At 37.6% G+C, this 19,067-nt stretch overlaps 1 protein-coding gene across 6 annotated transcripts in view; it reads right to left on the bottom strand.

Annotated features, from left to right (window-relative positions):
• Nucleotides 1-19,067, bottom strand: part of RIT2 (Ras like without CAAX 2) — a 184,881-nt gene that overhangs the window by 162,467 nt on the left and 3,347 nt on the right. Inside the window, exon 2 of one of the 6 annotated variants that reach the window (XM_033011209.1) lies at nt 9,466-9,506. The exons of the other annotated variants lie outside the window; for them this stretch is intronic. The gene's annotated coding sequence lies outside the window, so the exon portion shown is untranslated. The remainder of the gene's footprint in view (nt 1-9,465; nt 9,507-19,067) is intronic. 6 annotated transcript variants of the gene reach the window in all.

Raw genomic sequence — 19,067 nt, 5'->3', positions numbered from 1 at the left:
GTCTTGGGATGAATTTTTCATGCCCTTGGATCACTGACCGTGATGAATCAAGTGGCACAGTACAAGAGATCAATCGAGAACAAGTGCCAGCAAAACTGAGAAGCATAGTAGACCAAATGATATCAATGTCAGAATATACACCTGCTCTGCAAAGCACTGACTCATCTTTCACCAAACTCTCTAAATATGGTGATATCATTTTGAGACTGTTGACTTAACTTGCTTCAGTAAAACTATGAATATCAAGTACCAATCTGGTAAGAATTCTATGCCTAAATGCAAGCAATGCAAAGACTTGCATGCTATTAGCTACTTTCAGACCTACATTTCTGGAAAATGTAGCCTCTCTATGATTAAAAATATCCCTTACAGAGATGTAGTCTGTGATGCTGTTTCTCCCATATGAAAATCTTAAAGGGATTTTCGGTAACATACATTTTGTAAAGTATTCTACACAAATCTAAGGTACCTACTGCAGACAAAATTAATGTTTTCTAAATAATTAGTTTGGCCATGTGTAGAAGCTAAATTGTATCAGTCGTAAAATGGATGAAAAGAAGATTACAGGAGGACAGCATTTGCTTACTATTTGCCTCACTGAAAATAAAGAAGTCATAAATCTAACTTGCTTTAATTAAAGCCAAATGTAACTGGAAGCTTCACCTTTGGTCATGTTGAAGATTACTGTATTAGAACAGAGAACACCAAAGTTAAATTCATTAGTCTGTATGATCTAAAAGAAACAAGCTATTTAGACTGGGGACTGAAAAAGTTTCACATACCCAGGATATTAAGGTCTGAGGAAGACACACACCATGCTGACCACCAGATTATTTATTTTCAATTTAAAGAGAAGCATTATTATTACTGAAATTATAGATGTTTTTAATAGAGGGATCTTCAGAACAAATTTAAGTGAAGCTTAAATATACAACAGTTATATATTTATATACAACTCATATAACAAAGAGGAAACATTGATAAATTCTACAATAATAGGAACTGGTACTGAATACCACAACTTATTATATTCAAGAAATTTCCACATCAGTTACAGCCATCCCTTCCAACATTTTGGCTATTCCCACCTGTCCTTTGACAACTAGTCATCCTAGCTGCCTAGTCATCCAGGCTTCTCTCAAAAAATTGAAAGTATTAAGTATCTAGGAGCGTGCACCTCACTACACCAACTATAGAGAACGCCCACATATCTAGACTCAGATAACATTTTCAGAAGCTGAAATTAGGCAAGAGGAATTTCAGCACTAGTACTTAAATTTATCCCCATATACTTTCCTGGATGCTTCTTTCTGGCAAATCTCAGTACTGCCAGAATCTTGAACACCTAATTAGGTGTTTCACATTTAATTCTATCAAGGTTTAAAATGAATTATTACTTCTGTTTTGGAGTTTCAGTCTGGGAGGAATTCTCAGAGAAGAGGAATAATACTAAGCCTTACCCAAAACTTGGCCAAGAAGGTTGGTGTGCCTCCCCAGTTGCTCAATAATTCAGTAGCTATAGCAAATAGACATTCACAGTTCCTTTCCTGTTTGAGGAGATATACACTAATTTCACTGATTGCTTAGTTTAACAGAATGTATTACAAACTCTCTTTCCTTGAGTCATTATATTCAGTTGTAACTTCTTTACAGAATATACCTTAGTGTTTATCACATTTATCTTAATTTGTTTATTGAAATGACACAGACTCTGAAGAAATTGCTGGGTAAAGTTCAAATAACTTGTCACCTGGTACCACTCACAGACTCTGCTGCTCATGATGACCCCTTGTGGCTTAAGTATCTACTGAGATGAATCATTTAACAGCTTCAAAAAAGTATACTGCATTTGAAAATCAGAAAGCTGATTACATACAAAGGAAGGCAAATATTGCTGATTTCATTTTACAGTTGGGAAATAGAAACAGAGATCTAGAGTATACACTAGACCGCAAAACACAGTGTAAAATATGGAAATAAAAAGGCTAAGGCTCTGTGTTCCAATACAAGTTTTTGCCATTAGATCATCAACAGCAAGGTAGGCCCATGTACCAGTGTCAGGGGATTAAGAACCTTAGACCAGAAATATATTTACATTTATTCATGTATTATGTTTACAATATCTTTCTGACTTCCATCAGCATATGCATCAGCTGCCACAGTAACAATACCAGTGATTTGATTGCAACACATCATGAAGCTTAAATCTCTTATTTTAATTTGTAAGTAAATGGTGAGATCATTAATCATACAGATTTATGTATTTAAAAACTGAAAATTAAAATCCATTTACAGATTTATGGCTGTCTAGGGACTACTAGTTCAAGCAAAATTTTTGTGTCCTTTAAATGCCCAAAACCTAACAAATAGATCTGCATTTTTTAAGAATATATTTGAACCAAGATGACAGGCAAAACAACACAGAAATACACAGTCTCAACATACAATTATAAACACTATATTAGATCAGATGAAAGAATGAAAAAAATATTATTTTTAATTTTTATATTTTGTATTACATTTATGTCTATCAAATTAACCACTAGAAAGAGGGACAAAACCTGTCTCTTCAGTCAGTCTTACCCACCGTGTATTTCAACACTGACTACTGGGATTGGTAAGAATGTGCTAACAACCTTTGGGCATAACCATTTAGAACTGACCATTCCCTGCCACAGAACAGATGTAAAGATTTGACAAGAATCCTCATGAGGCCAAGAAACTACGACGCCTTGAAAAATACCACCTAAGCATTAAGAACTGCAGCCAGTACTGCAGAGATGCCAAGAGCTGCAGTGTGAAGACAGCACTGCTGCCCTGCTCCGGTGTCTATCCTACGTGGCACCAACATTGCCTTGGAGACTGCTGCTGACCCGTGCCACTGTCTTAGCTGACTGATTTCTGTATGCTGCTGATATTGGCTCAGAGTTACTGAGGGGTATTAGAACAGTTGAATTGAGGAGTCTTAGGCTTCAAAAGCAGTATGGCTTCCCTGACTTAACTGCCAAATACTGTGCTGGGCAGATAAACCTGAAACTGAGAACAGAAGACCTGGTGTGGAGGATGACTGAAATATTGGCCAGTGACCTGCAGTAGGGGCTTCAACAGACTCCTTCCAAGAAAGACAGTTCAAAGTGATTTAAGCCTCCTTGGAACTATAGGTACTTTAGCAGTAGAAACAAATGTTAGGGATATTGACCCACCTTTTACCAATGATGATTTAATGATGTTATAAATATGCCATTCCTCATTTCAACTGAAAAAAAAAAAAAAAAAAAAAAAAAAGAAAGGTAGCATGCCATAAATTTTCTCCTATGTGAAAAAACTGCAAGAACTCTGTAAGTACCTTAGCATCTGACTGTAAGACTCAGCTGGAATCAAAGTTGGGGCTCCCCAGGAACATGTGAGGCAGCTGAATGGCAAATATTTCTAAACCACTGTGTGTGCACAGCAGAGATGGCCTCTAAGTAAACCATACATATGTAAGCTGTACAGAAGAAATACCTCCATGCCACGGAGATGCCCATTGATAGTTAGATTCCAGATAAGATGTTTCTAAAAAATGTGGGAAAACAAAGAAACAACAGATAGGTTTTCAACAGTAAAATTAAAAACAAGGAGAAAATAGAAGGAAAATAATGAAGGCCCCCACTATCTTTGTGGCCTTCAATAGAAGTTCAATAGAAGAGCATGACAGTACCAACATATGGTTAATATGATATAAAAGTGATGTCACAGGCATAAACTACAAAGAAAAAATCAAATCTCTTTCACTCTTATTCAGACTATAAATTTCTGTGCTGGGTCTGACTGGGATGGAGCTAATTTCCTTCGTGGCAGCCTGTATGGTGCTATGTTTTGTATCTGTGACTAAATCAGCGTTGATAACACACCAATGTTTTGGTTATTACTGAACTGTGCTTGCACAGCATCAAGGCCTTTTCTTTTTCCCACTCTGGCCCCAGCGAGTAGGCTAGGGGTAGGCAAGAAACTGGGAGGAGGTGCAACAGAGACAGCTGATCCAAACTGACCACAGAGATATTCCCTCTCATATGACGTCATGCTTGGAAATAAAAGCTCAAGGAAAGGAGGAGTAAGTACAGACATACATGGTTATGGCACTTGTATTCCTGAGTAACCATAATGTGTGCTGATGCCCTGCTTTTCAGGAAGTGGCTAAAAATCTTCCTGTCAATGAGAAGTAGTGAATAAGCTCTTTCTTTTTCTTTGCTTGTGCATGCATCTTTTGTTTCAGATATCTCAATCCACAACTCTTCTTGCCTTCCCCTTTCTCTCTTTCCTGAAGGAGAGGGGAGAGAGCAAGGGGCTGGGTAGGTGTTTGGTTGTTGGTTGTGGTCAACCCACCATATTGTCTAATACAGAGACATGTCTTAAGCTTTAGAAACTTTTTTGTAACCCAGGAACATTTATCCTGTTAGCTTTTCTCTTCCATAATGTATCAAACTTGAAACACTCTTCAGGTTTTTTGTCTTTCAAATTCTGTTCTAAATTGTGTTATAATGTTTGTTGGACACAAGATTATTCAGTAGTTCTCCCCAAACCTACAGAAATTACTGGAGTAATTCCTTGATATTCCCCTCTCTCTGCCCCATCCCATTTAACCATGCACTGTTTTAACCATTTTAATGCAGATATTTGCATGGGCAGGGAAGAAAATAGATGTCAAGGCATTCTACGGTAATTTCAAAGAGACAATCAGGAACAAATGAAGATTTATTTCTGCAACTGCATAATTTTTCCCTGTTTCCCTCCCCTCCTCTCCTACTCCAGTGTGAGTTGTTTCCCCATTAAGATGCATTTGTTTGGATGGAATCCTCAGTATAAGAAAAAAGAGCTGTATTCGTTCTGCTCCACTGCTAAGGTCAAGCAGAGTCTGTGTTAAGCTGCCAGTTTTCTTTGTGAAACGTGAGGCAGCATGAAACATAAATTACATTTCCACTCTCTCTTCATCTCTTCTTTTAAACGCCACGATACTGACAGTAATCACTGAGCTGAACAGATATGACACAGAAGACACTGACAGAACAAATAAGGCCCATCCTATCTTGGCTTTCCAGTGTTAAAGTAAAGAAATATGTGTTTGGTTATCAGTTTAGCTAGAGATGGTTCTGAAGATAGGTAAGTGCTTAACATTGTGCCATTGTGGGAAACTCATCATATATCAAACATCGTGAAATTAACATAAACATAGAGATAAATTATAAATATTAAAATATTTTAAATGGGAACAGAGAAACTATTTCACAATAGATTATCAAGCTAAGTCCTTCAATGCTGATATATTCCTGGTAAAATATTTTATTAGCTGGAAATACACTTAAAATAACTTTATAAGAAAGATAAAAACCATTTTGAAAGATAGAATGGGCTCCACACACTGTACTAACATAAACAGGTGGTATTTTACATTTCCCACATCCGTCATAAATACTACCATATGCTTGAATGGAGAGCCTGAAAGAAAAAAGAGAGAAAAGTGGGAGGAAGGAATTAGAACTCAGAAACAAGTAATTCTATCACCAACCTCTTAATGATTTTTTAGCAACCCATTATGCACTGATCCTGAAAAGAATTATTCATGGTATTTGCCTATTGTTTCCAGGTTGAACTGTGAGCCAGGGGAACCTTTGATTCCCTCAGGAACCTTCATCACTGTGCAAGCTGGTATTCTGTCTACCTAGGTCATTTCCTGAGCAATCATGTCTACTACAGCCTATCTAATCTGTTCCCTGTCCACACCCTGTTATTTTTTGTGACTAAATTAACACCAGTGGTGCCAAAAATATTCCTATGAGTTCCAACTCTGTAAGGTATTCACTGCCTACAGTTTTTATCAACTGCATTTGAGATACTCAGAGTCAGAACAGTTAAATATTTATTGAAAAAAAAAAATGTTAATTTCTGCATTTTTCCTGTTTATAGACAAGGAGAAATAAATTTAATTCACAAGATTATTAATGCATTTAAATTACACTGTCCTAAAGTATCCCAGTGTACAAAACTGTTTTAACTAATACTTGAAACAATATACTAATATTCATCCAGCAGGTATAATGATGCTTTGGAAATACACAATGCAGGTTTGCAAACTAGTTTGATCCATAATTCTTTTTACATAAGTGACATTGAGGAATAAAGGCTTTCAATCACCACATAATTCTATTCTTTAAATATATTGTCACTGTCAATCAACAGAAGTGGTTATCTCACTTGGTTTTGCAGAGCTTTCTGTAATTCTTTGAAGAACATGTTGGCACTAACAATTATTTTCCTTAAAGAGTGAAAATATGTGTTATTTTACACTTACAAATAAATCTTATGTATGTTTCAATGATATGTGTATTTAAATCTGTTTATAATCACTGGCATTTTGTTTTTGATTTTTCCTCCTACCGCCATTTGTCCACATTTGATTATAGAGAGGTAGCTGTTTGTTTATAGGCAAGTGTGATAAGCAGTAAAATCTAGGGAATGACAGTGAAGGTAACAGTTGAGTCACAAAGAAAAAGAAAAAACACATAAATACATGTATTTTTGCTTTGCATCTTTACATTTTTCCCAGACTGGGGAAACCAGAACTTAATTTTTATTTCCTGGTACTGAGTGAAATATGTCTCTAGCACCACTGTGATTCATTGTTTTATCTGAGACTGTGGTGTGTAGATGGATCTAATTCTTCAAACAACAGAGAAGAGTTTGACAAATCCTGGGCCTCCCACTGGTTTCACTACGTGTCAGGGCCCACAACCTCCCTTCAGTTTTGGATGATTGTAAGAACACCACACAGGAGAATCACCGCTTTGCCTAGCACCCCATAAATTAACGTTAGATTTACACAGCCTTGTCCATGGCTGGAACAAGCTTCTACAGCACCAAAAGAAAGAGCTGTGCCAAGAAAATTTGTGCTGCTGCCTCTCCGGCTTCCTATTCTAGTAAGACAGTGGGTGAGAAACATGGGATAAGAAGTGACAGAAGCAGGAGAAAGATGCACTGATGTGACCTCTGTATACATTTTGGTCACAGGTACTCCTCGTAGAAGTTGTTGGGGTATAACCATGGGCCAGTAGTATCTGGTAGGATAAGCACAATGAAAAAACATCTGAATCAAATGCTCTTCAAAGCATGAACTACTGTCCTTTCCTTGGATCTCTTTATTTACCATTGCTTTTACTCATCATTGTCTAGTTTTCTGTTTTCTCAATCTTTTTGCAGTGCCTCTGTTTGTTTGTTTGTTTGTTTTTTTCTGATTTCTTTTTCTCTATTCTTAGTTGCTCACTTCTGTTACATTTCTCCTTCCCACAGCTCAGCTTGGGGTTTTTGTATCTTCTGTTTTGCTTTTTTCCTAACCACTTCTCCACCCTCACATGTCACAGCCAATTGTCATTTTGAGTATCACACTCAAATATCACAGCCAATTGTCTTTTTGAGTATCTTATCTGAAAAAGAAGTGAAAGCTTATATGATTTACTACTTGTTATGTCAGACATTTAATAACTTTTAAGTATCTTGGTCAATTTTCATGGAGAAAAGATTTTAAAAATGGGTCTTTAGACTTCCACTTTTATAAAAACAGATCAGTAAACAGAGTACCCAGAGTGATGATGATGCAAATATACAGCTATTATTAGACACTAGAAAATCCACTGAAACTGCTGTAAGTGAAAGAAAAGCAGAAGAAACATGGTTTCTGGAGCTCATGGGGGGCTACTTGATTACTGTGATAGATTGCTCTTTCTTATCCTCTATTCCCAGTAGAGAAATAAAATATCTCTAGAGCACATCTACAAACATAAGGAGACCTCATGAGGCCCAGGAATACACTTTTTGTAACTTTACTGGCAGATACTGTACAAAGCAAACCTTTGGTATACCATGTGTGATGAGTGAACAGATGACCCTGTCACCACGCAACTCAAGTAAGACTGTGTAGAAGACGTCTAATGATTACTTTTTATTCAAGCTGAGAAAGGAACATAATTTCTATTTAAGAATTTTCCAGACAAAATTTTAGAGAAGGGAAACTTTACAACCTTCCTGTTTTTCTGCGTGTTTTAAGAAGCTAGAGTTCTGCTGATTTGAAACAACCAAGAATCTGACAATATTTGGATTTGGTTTTGCATATTCTAAGTAAAAATCTAAAACAATATTACATATTTTGCAAGCTGATAAAAGGATGTTTCAGTAAAGACACTTCAGATCCTGTTCAGCAGTTCAGTATAACACAAGTTGTCACGCAGGTAGTGGGCTAGAAAAGTTACTAAAGGATCTCACAGATAACATGAAATTCAACTAGGGTTCTTTATTTTGTGCATGTGAAAATGGACAATAATTACCGAGTTACAAGACTTCATAAGCGCCTCAATGAGATTGCAAGGAAAGAAATGAAACAACAGCTCTTCTCATAACTGTAGTCAGGGTAAGATAAAGAAGAACTACATGCAACAGTTTCCCAGCTGATTACAGCTTTTACTTTGCTAAAGCTCATTAAATTAATTTTTAAAACTTACAACCATTTGTGGTTCCACCTTTGGGTCATCTGAAATAACTAGTATAGTTCTTGGGTTTTATCTGAATGAAAAGATAAAACACTGATTCACAACAGGTAACTGAGTTGAAAACACAGCTCTTTTGGAGGCCAGAATCAAAATAGACCAACTTGATAACTCCTGAGGTAGTCTTTTACACACATGCACACACACACACTCTTGTTTTGGATATTCTCCACTGTCATGATTTGACCCCAGCAGGCAATTAAGCACCATATAGTCACTTGCTCACTGTCCTCACCCAGTGGGATGGGGGAGAGAATTAGAAAAAAAAAAAAATAAAATTGTAGGTTGAAATAAAGATGGTTTAATAAGACAGAAAAGGAAGGGTAAATAATAAAAATAAGATAATATATACAAAACAAGTGATTCACAGTACAATTGCTCACCACCCACTGACTGATGCCCAGCCAATCCCAATCTGCAGTGCCCCCCTAGGCAACTGTCCCCAGTTTATGTACTGGGCATGATGTCATATGGTATGGAATAACTCTTTGGCTCATTTAGGTCAGATGTCCCATCTGTGTCCCCTCCCAGCTTCTTGTGCACTCCCAGCCTCTGCTTGGCAAGGCAGCATGAGAAGCTGAAAATTTGTTGACTTAGTATAAACACTGTTTAGCCACAGCTAAAATATTGGTGTGTCACCAACATTATTCTCACACCAAATCCAATACACAGCACTATACCAATTACTAGGAAGTAATAAACTTTGTTCCAGCCAAAACCAGTACATCCACAAAACTTTAAACAGTGGTTTTACCCAGTGAGTCCATTGGGATCTGATTAGTGGGTGGGTAATGCATTAGCAAATCACTATAGCTTATAGCTAAGTGTCTTCCCAAGACAACAAGACCTCTGACACTGGGACCATTCACAATGCTTTGGTAACATTTGGTACCTGTCAGTGGAGCTGTGTGAACATGATGAGTTTTCTAGCTTCTAGAAAAAAAAAAAAAAAAAAAAATTAGAAGGGCTTGTAAGCATAAAGGGAGACTAATTAAAGTCAATGAGCAAATTAAAAGTGAAAAAGGATTACCAATGGAATGGAAGGAAAGAAAATGGAAAGTATGGGAGGAAAAGAGATGAAAGCAGCAACAGAAGGAAAAGAAAAAAAATCTTTCTTAATTGTGCTTTCAAGAGTGTTCCTAATGGATTTATTCTCATCCAAATTCTAGTAGATAGCATGTGCCGAAAATGCTGCAGATGTCTCAGCTCAGAATCAGGGATGGCTTGGAAGGGAAACAATTCCTGTGGCTGCCTCAACAGATTGTTTACAGCAAAGACATTGGCAGTGCCCAGTCATTGTCATGAAACAGTGCTCTCTCCCTTATTTGAGACTTCAATCTGGGCATTTCAAAAGGCAGATTAGTGTGTGGTTGAAACCAGGAGGGTCCTCAATAGTTCAGTTCCTGTTGTTGAGGAACATCTCAGAAAGTTTCCTATCTCTTAATAACAAGTGATATGAATGGGAAAAGCTGAGCAGTATATGTCTCACTGAAATCTGCACTGTGTAAGAAAAGTCTCTTTCAATAAGTCATATCATGAAAAACAGATTAATTAATATCACCTTCCATGAGTTTAATCACTTCACATCATTGTTCATGTAGAAGAGATTTAAATGAAGGCCCCAAATCAGTAAATCTCATTTCCATCAGCAGAACAGAGAGTAGTTTTTTGGCAAGTGATGATCTAACAGATCTACTTATTTTCTCTCTGTCCCACCACTCAACATATATGTTAGGTGGCCATTATCGTTAGGGTGTCTCCTTTGAATGTTTCCATTTATAGGGAGCTCTTACTCTAAAGGATGCACTTTACCTCTGTGTGAGACAACACAAATACACAAATTACATTTTTTGTACACAACAAAAAAGCCCAGACTTGAGACAAGCCTTAGGATCTCTCTTAAGCAGTCTGAACATAAAGATAGATGTGTGTTATACAGGCTAGTAATGCCACATCAGCCACAAGTCCTGACTTTTGGACTTGTGGAATTTTAATGAATTTCATAATTTTGAGGATTACAGTATTCTTTCTCCTCTATAAGAGAGTTTGAAGACTGTAAATGCTTTTTCTGTTTAGATATGTTTGCTCATTAGTGGTCAATCTTTATAATGTATTATTCTATCTTAAACCAATTAGACCAATACAACTTTCACCAACCTGTTCCTTTCAAATACTATTGCACAATCTGCCCCCTCATTTTTTTAGCAGATGTTTAAGGATATATACTGCTTTTAATGACCAAAGGAAGTCAGGCATAAAGATCTCATAAATTTCTACATATACATTTTAATTCTAATTTTACCACTTAACTGATCACTCTCCATTAAGCAATTCTGGTCTTTTTCCTCCTCAAATTTTGGAAAACACGTCTTTTTTTTCCTGATATTTATTAGCCTCAATTGTCTGTCCCCCATGCCAAAGTGGTACAGACAGTGACCAGCTCACTTGCTAGCTTTATCCAAGTGGGTATTCATCATCTGGATGTTATGATGAGAGAAGCTGGATAGATAAACATCACATCTCCATGCAGTCCCATTTATATTAAATCATTGTATATATGTGCAACTTGTATAATGAAGAATCACAGACAACTGGTTGACAGAGCTATTAGAATACAGTAATTTGTCATCATAAATCATATTGCTTCAGCCCTTTTATCATCTATATTGGTCTTCTCTGAACTCTCTCTTATTCATCAGATGTCTTCTAGTATTGAAGAAACCAGAACTGCACACAGTTTTCTCAGTAACTGTCCTGGGTTTGAATGAGTGATGGGGTTCTTTTTGGAAGCGGGGGCAGGGGCTACAGCTGTGGTCCCATGTGAGAAGCTTCTCAAAGCTCCCCCAGCTCAAAGTTGGCCCCACCTCTGCACCAAGGCTGAGCCAATAAGCTGCACCTCTGCGATAACATATTTAAGAAGGGATGCGGTGAGGAGGAGTCAGACTTGTGAGAAAGAGTTGTAAAAGCTGCATGAACACCAAGGTCAGTGAAAGAACAGAGGAAGAAAGGAGGGGGGAGGTGTGCCAGAGCAGAGACTCCACTGTATCCTGTGGTGAGATGGCAGGCTGGCCCCCACCTACCACCTACAAAGATGAAAAGTGGAGCAGACACTGATTTATGGTCTGTGAGGGGCCTCACATAGGACAACTAAGGTGGCTGTGCCTGAAAGAGGCTAGGGTCTTGTGTGAAGAAGCAGATCCCACTGTTGTAGTTCAGCACTGAGAGGATTGCAGCATGCAGGGGAGTCCCATGCCAGAGCAGCTCAGAAAGGTCTGCAGCCCATGGGAGGGATTCCAGTTGGAGAAAGATGTTGTCCCACAATAGAGCAGTGTGGGGAATGCTGTGGCCCATGGGAGGAACTCATGTTGGAGAAAGTTTGTGGAGGACTGTCTCCTGTGAGAGAGGGACCACGATGGAGCAGGGTCAAGAAGTTCCAGAAGCTCCCCCCACTGAAAATGGAAGCAGTGGCAGCATTGACTGCATCCCCCATTCCCTGCCTCTGTGCCACTGGGAGAGGAGGTAGAGATACTGGGAGCAGAGCTGAGCCCAGGAAGAAGGGAGGGGTGGGGGGAAGGTGTTCTCAAGATGTGTCAGTGCTTCTCACTGTCCTACTCTGTTACGTGTTGTTGTTAGTGTCTGTAATAAATCTGTGTTCTTTTCTTCTTCCCCTAACAAGTGTGCCTTTTTCCCTTGACCATAATAGATGATTTGCCCATCCTGATCCTATCTCAAATCCCAATCCTGTCTTATTTTCCCCTTCTCATCACTGGGGGAAAGGGAGGAGTGAGCATCTGTGTGGTGCTCAGTTGCCCTCTGAGCTCAAACCACAAAAGTATAAAATTGGTATCTGACATGTGGAAAACATCCTATTACATGCAGGAGCCATAATTTAATCCTCCACTCCACCAACCATTGAATTATGTGAACTGACAAAATATTAAAAAAATCTTTAACTCATTTCCCCAAGGCAAATAATTCTGGTCATAAGGTCTGCCCATAATCAAGAAAATTAATGAATAAGTAATGTGTTTAATCCTTTCAAGTGGATAACAAACATACTAAAGATAAACAAAGAATATTGGAAATGGATCCAGAATTATTTGCATCATTGGTTTCAATGATCACAACCCAGCAAAATACTTTGAAAATAGCATAACACGTGGAAATGCAGAATTCAGGTCATCACTAGAAATGTGATGTCACAGGTGACTACACTGGGGAAAAGAGCAGGTAACTTAAGGGTTATTGTAGGTATTTCTCTGTATGTGAACTCTATGAACTATGCCTAAACAAAAGAATTCATTATTCTCAGAGGAATGAAAAAGGACTATCAAGAGGAAACCAGAAAACACAACCTTGCTTCTAGTAAGGCCATCAATAGAAGAACATGCAAATTTTTGGAATTCATATTCAGAAAAAAAATGTGGAAATACTAGGGCACACAAATTAAGGATACAAAATGCTCTGAGCAGGAAAATAAGATTCTATAAGTGAGGTTTCAGGTGCTCAATATACTGAAGAGAAAGAAGATCAAGGTGGGAATTGATCATTGTCTATAGGTATTAACAAACAGAAAAGTAAGAAAATAGAGAGTTTTTCAAAGTTGTTAACAAAGAAGTGATAAGATATTTTGTATTATACAAAGTGGAGTTTGAAATTGTCCTGAGTTGAGTGAGTGGTGGAGTTTTTTGGTGGCAGGGGAGGGGGCTATAGGGGCAGCCTCGTGTGAGAAGCTTCTCAAAGCTCCCCCAGCTCCACGTCAGCTCCACTTCTGTTTGGGAAATTGAGCCAATCAGCTGCACCTCTGCGATAACGTATTTAAGAAGGGACGTGGTGACGGGCAGTTGGACTTGTGAGGAGGAGCTGCTGCAGCTGCATGAACACCAAGGTCAGTGGAGGAACGGAGGAAGAAAGGAGGGGGGAGGTGTGCCAGAGGAGAGACCCCCCTGTATCCTGTGGTGAGATGGCAGGGCGGGCCCCCTGCCACCCATGAAGATCTACAGTGGAGCAGACATTGATTTATGGCCTGTGGCTTCCGCCTTATTGATCAAGGTGCTGTGCCCAAAGAAGGCCGGGGTCTTGTGGGAAAAGGTAGACCCCGCTGCTGTAATTCAGTGCTGGGAGGATTGCAGCACGTGGGGGAGTCCCATGTCGGAGCAGCTCTGGAAGGGCTGCAGCCGTGGGAGAGAATCCAGTCAGAGAAAGTTAGTGACCCATGACGGAGCAGTGTGGGGAACGCTGTGGCCCATGGGAGGAACTCATGTTGGAGAAAGTTTGTGGAGGACTGTCTCCGGTGAGAAGGCAATCACAATGGAGCAGGGGGAACAATTTCCAGAAGTTTCCCCCACTGAAAATGCCAGAAGCGACAGCACTGACTGCACCCCCCATTCCCTGCCCCTGCGCGGCTTGGGGGAGGAGGTAGAGATATCGGGAGCAGAGCTGAGCCCGGGAAGAAGGGAGGGGTGGGGGGAAGGTGTTCTCAAGCTGTGGCAGTGCTTCTCACTGTCCTACTCTGTTACGTGTTGTTAGTGTCTGTAATATATGGTGTTTTTCTTCCCCTAATGAGTCTTCCTTTTGCTTGTGATCATAAAGGGGGAATTTTTCCCCATCCCAGTCCTATCTTGAACCCCAAACCTGGCTCTCTGTCCCTTCTCATTGCTGGAAGAGAAAGGAGAGAGAGTGGCTGCATCATGGTTTGCTGCCGACCAGGCTCAAACCATGACAGAAATGAATTCAATAACATGTCTGTGAAGATAGTTGAAACATAAAAACAGTTTTGTTATCAGAGATTGCAAATATATAAGAACTCTGCATTTATAAAGTCTCTTGTGCTTAATCTGGTTTACAGGAAAAACTGGAAGTTGTCCATCCCCAGGGAAGTGGTTGCCAGGCATTGGTGCCCCTCCTCTACATTTTTTTTTTTTTTTCCCATGGAGAAAATACAGTCTATATCACAGTCAATCTGCATATAACATTTATAACTCTTTGTTGGAACTATGACTGTAATTCAGTTTACAGCATCCCAGACATGACAAACTCAGCTGGTGGTTTACAGTGTTCAGGTAGAGTTTTTTCTCCATGTATATATAATTGTCAGAAGTATTCCTGTGGTTTTTGAGCTGTAACACTGTTGTTATTCTTCTGTCTCCTCTCTTCCTTTCCCAGCCTTGCGCTGACACTTCCACATCACAGGTTTCAGTCAGTACTGTTAAGTGACCAAGGGAATTTACATGTCATTTTGACTAATACCTTTATGCTTTCAGAACTATTACCAAGAAAGAACTTTTTCTTTGGTCAACAAATAGTTATCCTTTATTCCTTCCTATGTTTTACTGTCTTTTTCTTCAATTGAATGACTATAATTATTTATTTCCCTGAAAATCCCAGGGTCTTATATTTGGCCTTAAAATCGAGATTATCCTTTTTCATTCAGGGGATGATGAAAGAACAAACATTTCTTTTCAGAGGGATGCAGATATGTGTCTTTATTAATTAGGTATCTCAATTTCTACTCCATTTGAAAAAAACATGGCTATTTGTTCAGTCACAGGAGAAGCACCAGACAATTAGACACCAAAAGCTATAGTTGCATTGACTTTGGGGGAAAAAAAAAAAAAAACAAAACAAAAACAAAAACAAAAACAATTTGGTTTGCCTTAACTGTAATTCACAACATGCCAAGACACTTGAAAGGTTAGTTTTTTCACCTTGACCCATACTGAGCAATAACTTAATCCTCCACCTTCCTTCTGGCTATCAGTTTGTCTCAGAAGATAATAGAAGGCCAGACTCTTTCCCTTGATCTGTTTACCAGGCGTTTAGGGAAAGACAGCTGTACCTGAGAGCATACTGGGGAAAACAAAACAAAACAAAACAAATGAAAAAAAAACCAACCAAACAAAAAACAACCAAACAAAAAACAACAACAAAAAAAAAAAAACACCCCCTCCTTACCACCCCCTCAAAAAAAATAAAAAACCCTAACCCTACTGAAGTTTTTGACAAATGTGTAAGATGTGTTCTACAGTATTGAGCCTAGTGATGGTGCAAGAACAGCATCAGCAAACCCAAATGGCACTATTCAACTTCAACTCTTTTGGTACCAGTGGAATGTCTACCTTTGCACTTCATCCTTTTTCAGCATTGCTGGGATCATAAGCTAATTTATCTCTATGGGATTAACAAACTACTGGAGTGTCCCATTTCTCCAGTACACACTCCATGGTGCTGTCTCTATTTACTGGGGACTCTTGTTATGAGGACATGCTTGAAATTAATAGACACAGAGTTTGATTTATCTAGACATAATAAAAGGTAAAATCAGTTAAAAACCAAACAAACAAACAAGCAGACAAACAACAAAACCAAAACAGCTGATCTCATTAATAAAAGAACATTTGGGATTTAATCTAATTCCTAGAACAGAAGTTCCCACATCACAAAACCATTTAGAACTTATTTTGTGCACACGATCTTGACATTAATTGCATGATTCACTTGTATCTGTAGAAATACACCATTTGTGCAACACTGACAAAAGAAAGTAAGAAAATTAATGGGGTAAGCATGTTTCCCCTAACCAGATGAGGCTGAGAAATAGATTACTCTTCCTCTAATAGCTCTAATAGAATATTTTCTTAATTACTTCTCTTCCCCTCTTTTTAATTTTTTTTTATGACTGAATCCTGCAAATATATATCCAAATGTTTTCCAAACCTGCATATAAAAACTAAAAATACATTGGTTTTATAAAAATCTTAGAGCAATTATTTGAAAATCTCTTAAATTTTTTTAAGGCGGTAAGTAATAAACTGGCAATCAGTCTGATAAATAAATCTTGAAAAATGCACATTTTCTCTAAGGTGCAAAAAGAGCTTACTAGCAACAAATAATTGTTAAGTTTTGAACTTTTAAAAATTCCTCCTCTAACCTGAAATACAACTTTCACGGGACAGGTAGCATGAAATTCACTTTGTATCTATAGTACACCCATCCAATGGATAAACATGTAATTCCATTTACTAGGAATAACAGTAGATCTTCACCCTTAATTAAATCAACTTTAACCAGCAACAAGAAAAAAAAAAAAAAAAAAAAAAAAAAAAACACAACAAAAAAACCCAAACAAAACAAAGCAAAGAAACAAACAAAAATTTTATTCAACCTATAAGATGCACAAAAAGTTATATTACAGTGCAACCTGATCAGCATTTGAAGGATGCCTAGATACTAATTTTTCATTACACAGAGGTTTTCCATTTTATTCAGTTGTACAGGTATATCAATGTGTTCTTTTTAGTCATCACTGTGCAACCCTGCAGTTAAGTATTGCAATTAGTATAATTAGTTTGCTAAACATAAGACAAAAATAATGGTCTCAGGGTTTAGAGGCCTTTTCTACATATTTTTTGTAACAATGAAAAATACAGCTAAGCCCGAAGGTCTGAGCTTCATCATGCTAGGGACCGTGAGAATAGTAGGTTCACCATCCAGATGCAGATCTCTGGAGATATTTGTAAACAAAACCTGTTTCAAAACTACTAAGATTCTTGGGGCTTAATCTCAATGTCAGGCAACTTGAGGTAGGCTTTAATGGCACTGTGAGGACCTGAGATTTGTCATCAAACCAGAGAACACCAAACATCAAAATCTTTTTTTTAATTAAAATTTAACTATCATTAGAAATATATAATTTCAGTATGGACTGTAATCAAATGAGAGTCAGTAGAAAATTTATTTTATTTTATTTTATTTTATTTTATTTTATATTTTATTTTATTTTATTTTATTTTATTTTATTTTATTTTATTTTATTTTATTTTATTTAATTCCTGGTTCTAGCTTAATTTTGGTCTGGACTTGCATCAGAGTGTATAGCTGTTCTTGATGGCAGACACAACTTACACAAAGTAATAAACTAGCATATTACTCTGAAAACAAAAATAGTTCTATTTTCAGAAGTCTTAGAATGGATAACTGATTTTATGGAATATATAATCTATAATTATAGTACAGAAATCAATTCAGTGGTAAATTTACACATAACAGTATACATTTTGATTAAATGCCATTATTAGCTATTTGTTCCGAACTCTTGATTTTGGGGTATTATTATTTCCTCCTATAAAATAGTGGCAGAGATTTTTTTTTTTTTTTCTGTCACTGATTTTGAGATGTGAGGACCCTTAAGTAACAATTCTTAAACCATTTGCTGTTTACACATCATTACTCTGAATGTGGTGGATATCAGACCTGAATATACTGAATTTATCTCCTATTACCAATTCTTGTAAAATTTCTACTACACTGGATACCCAAGGTTGGCTGTCTTCCTAAATTGTCTGCCATCTGGGAACACAGGACTGAGGAGACAAGTCTGACAACACAAAACAAATATTCTATAAACACCAACATCAAAAGAACATCCATTGTTGATGTCTTCTTCCTCATTCCTCCCTGTCCACACATACAATGGCTACCATCAGCCCCTTGTAATAAACATGCATTTTTTAATACAAAGTTATCCATAAATACAGTATGAAGTGGCACGGTAAAAGAGAAGAGAGAGGGAAACAGAAGATCAAAATGCCGAGGGTATTTTTAGAAGTGAACTATGTCCAGGGCAAAAAGAAATCTAACATTTCTGCAGCTTGGCTCCTAAGGAAAATTCTTTCCAAATTTGAATGATCCAATATTGAACAAAAGGAGGAATGAAGGGCTTTCATCCGAAAGAGCTTTCCCACTCAGCATCTTAACCCCAGCTGTTACTGTTTTTATCATGACTTAAAAAGCAAAGGAGGAGGGAGAAGAAAGGGAAAAAATCGAAGACATTATCAATGCATTGTCCCATATATCACTTATCTGTTGAACTCCAAATTGGAAATTAAACTTTATTTTTAGTCTTTCATTCTTATTCTACCCTGACCCATTTTTATGTTAAAATTCATGATTTCCTGGACAGAGTGAATCTAGGTCATTAGGGGAATGCAGAGATCATCTTGGAGAATGTAAGTAGTCATTCAAACCTTTTACTGATTTTAATCCAGTGTAAATTAATCCTGTCTATACAACAGTCGGAATGAATTCATGATTTATGGAATGACCTCAATTTTCCTTGTCTCTGTCAGAGTTTTTTCAGTTGGACTATCTCTCAGAATTCTGCTGAAATATTTCATGCCCATTCCACTTTAGAAGTTTACAGCCAGTAAATGATTAACTGCTCACCTCCTTTCTTCTAGACTTTTAATTCTTAGTTGCTGTTTCTTCCCCCAAAAGTTCCACTTTTGTGAAAACAACAGGAGGTTTTCATTAATCCCATTGAATGTTTTAACTATCCACTTCATCCTATTTTTATTTCTCTAAACCACACAAATACCCAATTCTTCTTGAATATTTATGTGATCCTCAGCTTTGGAGATGTATCATTACCTTGTGTAATGCACAGATTTGAAGACTTTATTCTCATTAAATTAACAGCTAATGTTTTCTGAGCAA

This window comes from Tyto alba, unplaced genomic scaffold (assembly GCF_018691265.1).
Source record: "Tyto alba isolate M040663 unplaced genomic scaffold, T.alba_DEE_v4.0 Super-Scaffold_42, whole genome shotgun sequence".
NCBI lineage: Eukaryota > Metazoa > Chordata > Aves > Strigiformes > Tytonidae > Tyto > Tyto alba.
Note: the sequence above shows the minus strand (reverse complement) of the source record. Positions and strands in the feature narration are given on the sequence as shown.